The sequence below is a fragment of the Loa loa genome (genome assembly GCF_000183805.2).
Source record: "Loa loa unplaced genomic scaffold supercont3.637, whole genome shotgun sequence".
NCBI lineage: Eukaryota > Metazoa > Nematoda > Chromadorea > Rhabditida > Onchocercidae > Loa > Loa loa.
Window position 1 is genome coordinate 4,171 of NW_018108817.1, and position 7,990 is coordinate 12,160.

A 7,990-nucleotide genomic window follows, 5' to 3' on the forward strand; every position below is an offset into this window, starting at 1 on the left:
ATGATGATTTATTGTTTATTTTTAGGATTTATTAGAGGAAATTTTAGCTGTATAATATTTAAGTGAAATTTCCCCTTTAAAAAAAAGTTTTCGTTGACACAAACTTAAGTAATATCTGATAAGACATATTATCATAATGATAAGTATGCATATTTTCAAACAAATAGTTTTATTTCATTATTAACCTCTGTAAGTTCAATAATTTTTTTGAATTTTCACAACTAATGCAAAAATGTATGTTATAAAAAAAAGAAATTTCAATTTCCAATCTTACAAAAAGAATATTAGCTATAATTTCGAATTAAATTAATAAAACAGCCTAAAATACGATTCAAACATGATTATTCAAGCATGATCAAACATAATTTAAAGGAAGGAACTATTTCAAGTTATTGTAATTTTAAATTAAAAATCCATCAAAATTTAAATTCAAATATTTCCGAATTTCTATTGTTACGAAAGAGATACTCTCTACTAAAAGGAAATGAAAAAGAAAATTGTATAATTTAAAAGGCAAAGATTATTATTTACGATAATAAATTAAAAATTGATAAAGAAGAAACACGTGTATTTCGATGCATACAATAGTATTTTGAAATGATTAATTTCCTATATTAATCATCCAAAATTTCTCATCGAAAATTCTTTCTTTCTTCTTTTTTTTTCAATGCTTCAAAAAATATAAATCAAAATTTGAAAAAAGAACAATATAATTAATGTAAAATCAAAATTAATTTTTCTTTTTACTTATAAACCTTGAAAATATTGAAAATACCTTTAAGGCAAATGTTACTTTATAAGTGAACAATTAAAAAAGAAAAAAACGAAGACAGGAAAGTTTAATATTATGAAGAAAAAAATTTTTCAGCAGCAAAAAGTTACATTCAATTAATAAATAAATTAAAAGTGGAAAAAAGTGTGGAGAGAAAAATTTAGGTTTGTCTGGAAAAAATTCAAGCATTCATTCTGTTCAATTGGCAGGAAAAAATTTTTCGCCTAATTTTAAATTAATATTTACAAGAAAAAAAAAAATTAAAAAAAATGAAATTTCCCCACTTTTTACCTTTTTTTGTTTAATTTTAAATCCAAAGATACTGAATAGTTAAAATTTTGTAAAACAAAAATTGTTTAATGAGGAAAAAAAAAATCATCCTTACATAGTGGTAAATCTTATTATTAATTATATTTTACATATTGATAATATCTATTTTTTATGAAATAAAAAAATTATTTCTAATCACTGATAAATCTTATCGATATGTTATCATTTCGTTTACGCTTCTATAAAGTATATTTTTCTTTTTTTTCTTAAATAAACTTTTTACACGTTAATGAAATGTTGGCAGTATTTGCATAATATTTAAGCTGATATTTTCTGGTCCGCTAAAAATCATAATTGCAGTAAAATTATAGTATTCATGACGATGTTTGTTACGTTTTTTTTTTTCACGTAAATTAAAAAGAACGTTTTATGACGTGGGAAAGTGTTATTTTCCATTTTAAAATCATATTTAAGCAAATATTTCATATTTACTATCATTTTTGTCTTGAATTTGCAACGGTATAGAATATCATTTACATATGTTTACGGTCACGTTTTTTACGTGTGAAAGATGAAATAAGATAATTAAAATTAAGGTATTTCATTTCGTGATAATTTTCAAGTAAGTATAAATTCGTTTTTTTCCTTTTTCTTTCTGTAAGCTATATTAAGCAATATCTATTGCATATCTTAACGTTATAAAGTTTTACTTTTGGAATGCATTACAATATGAACGTGCAATTCTGATTCTAACCTTTGATACGTAACTTTCACACGTGTATTGTTTTACGCACGTAATGAAAAATATTTTAAACTTACGTGATCAATATTTATTAACGTAAAATTTTAATTTCCTTTTCTTAAAGTCACCCTTTCTTGTTTCCTTTGAAATCACTCTTTTTTTTTTGCAGTTCGTTGGATTTTTTCAAAAAACGCGAAAAAAAAAACTCGTAAAATTAAGGTCAGCTGCTAATCAGAAACAATTGTAGGTAAGGAAAAAAAATGAATGAAAATTTTCAAACTGCAAAATTAAAACAACAGAGTAAAAATTTTAAAAAAAGTTAAAACAAGATGAAGTAAATAGATTCAACTTTTAATTTTTAATTTCAAAAAGATACTTTTAATTTGCATAACAAATTTAGGACATTTCAGTGTTGAAAAAATGTCACCAAAAAAGGAACAAAATTTTTGTTGAAAAAAAGCAAATTAGTCCACAATAACTTCATTTCCTATTCCAACAAAAAAAAAAATCAAAAAAATAAAAAAACTAAAAAAAAGTAAATATTCGGTAAAAAAATTTAAGAATTTACGAAGAATTTGTTATTCTTTTTAAACCGAAATATTAAAAAATAATTTTTAGTAAATGGTAAAAGAATAATTGGACTTTACTAAGTAATAAAGCAATAAAAATAGGAGATTCTTTTGGTGAAATAAATGGAAAAGAATTATTCAGTTTAAGTTAATCATTTCAAGTATAATTATATTGTAAATGTCGGTATTGCATTGGTATAATTAAATGTTTACGACGAATAAAGTAATGGCGAAATAAATAAAATGAGAAAAATATATGCAAATGAATGAATTTTTTTTTTCACTTACTTAAAATGGACAATTGATATATTGCTAAAATAAAATTAAATTGAAATAAAAGCAAAGGAGGAAATTTCTAAAATTGTTTCAGATTTTACAAAAAGTTAATAATATTTTAATTAATATATTAAAAGTTTTTTTTCCATTCCACAATTTATTACTAAATGTAAAATTTAAATTAAAATTGAAAAAGTGAAATTACTTGTAGTTACTTGAATATTGTATAAAATTTGATAGAAATTTAATCGAAATAAAAGGTTAGCAAAGAGAAATGATATTGGTAAGTCATTTATTTTGCAGTTAATTTTAACCCATCAATAATTTTCTCGATTTTTACTCTTCTCAATGGAAAAAGTTTACTCAAATATTTTTTAAAACAACAATATTTTGGTACTTTTTTTTCCTGGCTACTTTTAAATTTTAGTAATTTTAATTTTCATTGGTTAAAATTTAAAAATACATTTGAGTAAAATAAATCTCAAACAAAAAGGTTTGTTTAATTATTACGATATTAACTAACTGCTGAAAATAATTGTGATGCAATATTTAAGCAATCAAATTAATTACTGAAGTAAGTACGTTTATCATGTAAAAAAAGAAAAAAAAAAGGAAAAAATGAATTATTTAGCCAGCGAATTCAAACAAAAAATGATTGGAGCCTTTATATAATATTGAATATATAATTAATATTTTTGCTCATTTATTCGATTATCTATTTTATGTTAGCATTTCCAATGTAAAATTCATTATTTCAATATTATTTAACTTTCGATATTAGCGTTTTTTACATCATTTTTTGTGATAGTGCAACATTGTTTGCACTTATCACTCATTGAAGATACATTAATTGATAAACAATTACTGGAATGAATGGAAATAAAATGTTTCAATAATTTTTAAAATTCAAATTTTATTTAGCAAAAAATTATGCAATAACCATTTCTGTAATGATTCTTTGTGGAAATATTATTTGTAGCGTAGAAATTTTGATTTTCTTTTTTTTTTTTCAAATATTCTACAAATTTAAAAATACGGTAAAAAGCATAAAAAAAGGTAAAAAAGAAAATAATGAGGTAGAATGTGCACCTTTTTAATATTTCACAATTTATGATATTTTAGGTTATCGAATTGTTATTTAAAATTAGTTAACTTTCAATGCGAAAAATTTTGCAAAGAAAAAAATATGAAATAATGAAAATTTATTCATTTTTTATTTTATAGCAAGAGAATGAGGAAATTTTTTATTAAAATAATGAATTTTACAATTTGATAACTTATTAAAATTCAATTTTTTTTCCCTTCCAAAAATCACAATCTTTGAAAATGAAAGATTATTTTTCTTTTTTTTTTGCATTACTTAATGATAATAGTTCGATCGAAAGGTTTGAAGAATAAGTTTTAGCCAATCGTAATTTTAAACCTGTGCATTGCATTAGTCTAATTGATAATTACTGATAATGATAAGATTGAATCGAACATATAATGGATAATATCATGTTCTAACATTCCTCTTAAGTACTAATTTATACATTTAAATTTCTATTTATATTTTATATCCTTATTGCATCCATTTCATACTTTTTCATTTATCAGAAAAATTTGTAAATTATAAATTTTCTAGTTTAAGAAAAAAAAACTGAAACAAAAGTTATGCTTACTTTTTGTTCAATTTGCAATGACAAAATAACGTTGTTAAACAAAGTAATAAATCTTTTGAAGTGAATTACTTTCTCATAAATTATATTTGAAAGGAACCAGAAAAATGAAAAAAAAAAAACGTTAGAATAGATCAGAAGAAAGAAAATTTTAAAAAACCAAAAAAAAAAATGAAAACGGAAAAAAAAACGAATTTTAAAAAGTTGCAATAAAAAAAAGTTCGTTTGGTTATTATTATTCGTTGAACTTTTTCTTTTTTTTTTCTTCGCTCAATTCTCCTAAATTAAAGTATAATTGATGATAAAGAATTTTGAAAATTCTTCATCTTTTTTTTTTTTCTTGTTTTTTAAGTAGTCAAAAGGCGAACAATTATAATAATTACAATTAAAAACTAAATATGCAACAATATTGATTGGTAATTTACAATTATTTAATCTTTATATTTTTCATTTTAATCTAAATTACGTGTTGAAATCAACGATTACAACAAATTGTTTAGTTATTCCATTCTTTAAGTTCCTGTTTAGTGCATAAATATGTGCAACATTTTTGATATATATATATATATAATTTACTAAACAACTATAAATATGTAATATTTACAAAATATAATAATTATTATCATATATATTTTATTAAATATTAAATAATGTATGTATTTCAATGGGAAAAAAGATGAAAAAAATGAATATTTTAATAAAAATATGATATTTAGCAAATTATACATTTTTCCATTTTTCTCTTTATTATCACTATCACCAATTTTTTTCATTCTTTAACTTCTTTGAATTAATTCATGTTTTCTATAATTCATTTCCAATACATCAATACTTAAATTAATCAATAAAAGTAGTTTATTTAAAAAAAAAATTCCTTTTTTTTTTGATTACATAATACAACGATGACAACAATTTTTCATCAATCAATTCAAATAACTTGACAAATTTTTAATAAAGTTGGAAATTTTACGGCAAAAAAAAAATCAATAATTCCTATCAGACATTGTGTTCATTAAAAATAATTTAAAAAAGTACAAAAAAGATCCAATTTCAAGCTAAATAAAATATTAATAAAAATAATATTATTATATTATTATTTTTATTATTATTATCATTATCAATTATTAATTAATTCTTTAAAATACTATCCATTTTTCTTTTTTTCTTTCTTTCTCCATTCGTTTTAAATTAATTTTGTGTAAAAAGAATTTTTAAAAAAAGAAATGGTAAAGAATTTGATTAATTTATACAAATAATCAATAAATAACTGTACTAACGCATTCTATACGACATAATTGATGAATACATTTTTTTTTTATAACCCAATTTTTTCTTCGTTATTCTTAAATTCTCATCACAATTTGTTAATATTTAGATAATGGATACAAATAGTTTATTTTAAAGTTAATGTGAAATTAAAATTTTTTTTTTTAAAGCATGAAGATGAAAATGAAAAAAAAAAGGTTGAAAATTTTAGATAAAAATTAAAAATTTATTCTTTAATCTTTAATCTTTTTTTAAAAAATATCGCTAAGAATTAACAAATTTTGCCGGAATGAAACAATGACTATTTAAAATGAGTAATAAAAAGTTGATCAGATTAAAGATTTAGAATTAAATGGAAATGAAATGTGAAAAAAAAAAGGGTGAAAGCAGAGGAAACAAATTTCGAGAATGACAAATCATGGAAATTGGGTTTTTTTTTTAAAGGTTTAAGTCACTTTGAAATTACACTACAAAACATCATTTAACTTTCATTTTTTTCTTTTCACTTTACTGTTTAACAGATCGGTCATTAAATAAAAATTAAATTTATATTAAATAGGAAATGAATAAAATTCTCCTATAAGATTATTTGATTGCAATGAATAAAGCATGAAATGGAAGAAAATGAAAATGACAAAATCGAATTCAAATTTATTGATTAGCTGTACTTTTGATGATGAATTTTGTGCAATGAAAAAATAATTTTAAAAATTTAAAAAGTCTTTCCTATTCTTTGATACTAAAAAAAAAAGAATTTGCCCACAATGAGTTAATTAAATTAAAAAAATTAATTACTAGAGAATGATAATGCAAGTACATTAATAAAAATTACAAAAATATGGTTTAAAAAAAAATTCGAAAAAAAATTACAAATTTATGATCAATTTTATGCAAAATTATTGGTTTCAAAATTTTGATAAATATTATTAATTATGAATATTTGGTATGATAAAAGGGGTCAATAATACAAATTATATTGTTTAATAGAAAGGTCAAAAATATCAAACATTAATCGATTCCTTTTTTTTTTTTTTAACTTTTTCCCTTTTTCATTATCTAATTAATACAAATTCATTCATTATAACAAAAAAAAAAAAAAACGTAAGAAAAAAAAAACTCATTCCTTCATTTACTAATTTTACGATGAAATAAAATTAACGATCAAATGAATGTTTCAAATTTGAAACGAAAATAAGAACGTCGACGAGGTAAGGATGACTGTCATCAATTCCATTGAGTGACAATAAACAGATTGATTTCAAACCCTTCAAAAAGTATTGTATTTTTTTTTCTCTCTCTCTCTCTCTCTTTCTCTTTAACCTCCCCTCCTCTTTTATCTTTTCTTCTCTCTTTGTCATTTCATTTTTCTCTTTTTAAAATTTAATTCTGTAAACTGAATAAATCAACTGTTGGTTCAGTTCTTACAATAAATACATAAAAATGATAAAGAAGCTAATTAGCAAATAATTAAGCAAAATTTCCCATTTTTGTTCCCTTCTTTCTTTTCCTTTTTTTTTTATTTTTATTTTTATTTTTTGTCAAATTTAAATTTAATTTAGTAACCAAAAATATTGACAACTGTTTGTAAAATTTTGAAAAATATTTCAGACAATTAAATTGTTTTAAAGACAAACCATTGCAATGTATTTAGAAATGAATAAATGATAGTAATTAATTGGCATACTAATTAATTGTTTACTCTTTCAACAAACTAAGATAAAATTATTGAATACAAAAATAAACGAATTAAAGCATAAATTATTTAGCCGTAAAAAGTAATAAACAAGAAATTAAAAAAGAAAAAAAAACAGCAACCAATCGATCACTAAATAAACAAATAAATAAAATGAATAAATAAGTAAATAAATAAACAAATAAATAAACAAACAAATAAATAAATAAACAAATAAATAGGCAGTCATAGCTGGTTTGGAGAATAATCTATCTGTGGATGATAATTTTCAAAATTAATAGATCAATTTACTGATTTTTTTTTTTTGTTTGCAACTCAATTAATTTGATTTGGTCCACATGAACAATCGTTCAATAGCTTGGGTTTTTTTTTTTTCTAGAACAATCAATCAATCAGTAGCTGGTTTTTCACGAATAATCAATCAATAGTTCGGGGTTTTTTTTATGATCAATTCGATCAATAGCTAATTTTTCCAGAATAACCGATCAGCTAGTAGTTAGTTTTGGTTGATCTAAAAAAGCGCAATTACGAAAATTATTTGTCATCTCATTTACCGTATCATTTCTAACCTCTGGAAATGATGCTATTTGCAACAATTTCCAATTTTTCACCTCAAATATATGAGAACAAAATTAAACAAGATGAGTCATGCTGTGTCAACATACTTCAAAGAAATGATAGAGTGCAAAAAAAAAAAAAAAAAGAGAAAAGAAAACAAAAAAAATTTACAATTTAGTTAGCTTT